Source organism: Lathyrus oleraceus, chromosome 6 (assembly GCF_024323335.1).
Source record: "Lathyrus oleraceus cultivar Zhongwan6 chromosome 6, CAAS_Psat_ZW6_1.0, whole genome shotgun sequence".
In the NCBI taxonomy this organism is placed as follows: domain Eukaryota; kingdom Viridiplantae; phylum Streptophyta; class Magnoliopsida; order Fabales; family Fabaceae; genus Lathyrus; species Lathyrus oleraceus.
In genome coordinates this window covers 304,657,388-304,658,637 of record NC_066584.1, presented here as the reverse complement: position 1 = coordinate 304,658,637, position 1,250 = coordinate 304,657,388, and the positions used below count along the sequence as shown (strand labels likewise).

Genomic DNA, 1,250 nt, shown 5'->3' with positions numbered 1-1,250 from the left:
TTAAGTTCTGCAAAATCGAATTAGGCCCTTGTATACAAACACTTTAAGTACACCATTCTCTAGCAGACCAAGAGGGAAATCCGACCAAAAAGACAGTAACTCTTCATTGTGAAGTACCAATATCAGAAATAGAAAAGTTTATGAAGTAGCAAACAAAATAGCAGCAGGGAAATCTGGTACACTAGAAACAAATGAACAAATCTGTCATCGTGCTAAAATAATAAAAAACAGCATAAGTCCATCCGCTCATAATAACGGGACCTGATCGTACCAGACCTGCACACCAACAGCGGCATCCGACTGTTCGCAACTCTAACGCGACACCAATATACACCGATGAAACGCCCTTCACCCAGATCCAAAACTCAATTAAATACAACAATGAAAAAAATATATCCAAAGCAACCTCAAAGGATGAATAAAAAAAAATCAGCTCTTTATTTTATAATCCTAAAACAAACAAAACATTAGTCATCAAAGTGACCTCATAAAGAAATCAGAAATCTGACCACAAGATAGAAATGTAATGGATTTTTTTTGAAAAATGGTATAATGAATCGCATAGTGGGGAGGTAATACTTAAAGTTGATTTGAAATTTTACCGGCAGAAACAGAACTTCGGTTACACACGCATACGCAGGGATTCCGTCAATTCTTCGGATTTACTGGCTCATTTCTTGGCGGAGAGATCGCCGGAAAACGAACAGCGCGCGGCGGAGCAGGTTGGAGGGTCGGCGACGGCAAAGGCACCGTTGGGAGGAAGGGGGCGGTTTTGGATTTTTGACGGTGGTTTGAACAAGGTGGATGAAGGTTATGGTGGAAGGCGGTGTTGATGGACGGTGAAGGATGAGGGAATGAAGGGTTTTTCTGTGAGGGAGAAAAGAGAGAAATGTGAGTGATGAGTGTTTGTGTGGAGGTGCGTTGGAGATGAAGAGGAAAAGTCCTCCCCTTGTTTTCTTTCTTTTTTCGTTTTTTGTACAGAGAGAGTAAGTGAGTATGTGGTAAACGTGAGGGAGAGTGAGAGAAAGCAGTTTTTTATTTACTTCTTTTTGTTTTTTTTTATATATTACTATTATTATTAATTCATTCTTCTATTGGTGAATAAAGATGCACATGGATAGCTAACATGGACCGATGATTACTTATGATTTAATGGTTGAGATCCATTGAAAGAAACACACATTGCAACCAACCTTTAAAATGCCTGAAATGCCCCTCTTAAATGATTTAATTGATTTAGATACTTTATA

At 38.8% G+C, this 1,250-nt stretch overlaps 1 long non-coding RNA gene across 1 annotated transcript; it reads right to left on the bottom strand.

The window, feature by feature from the left end:
• Positions 1-993, bottom strand: LOC127093417 (uncharacterized). The gene is made up of 2 exons (XR_007792543.1): positions 603-993; positions 1-346 (listed from the first exon to the last, which is right to left on the bottom strand). It is a non-coding gene; the product is annotated as an uncharacterized LOC127093417 (long non-coding RNA).
• Positions 994-1,250: the final 257 nt, after the last annotated feature.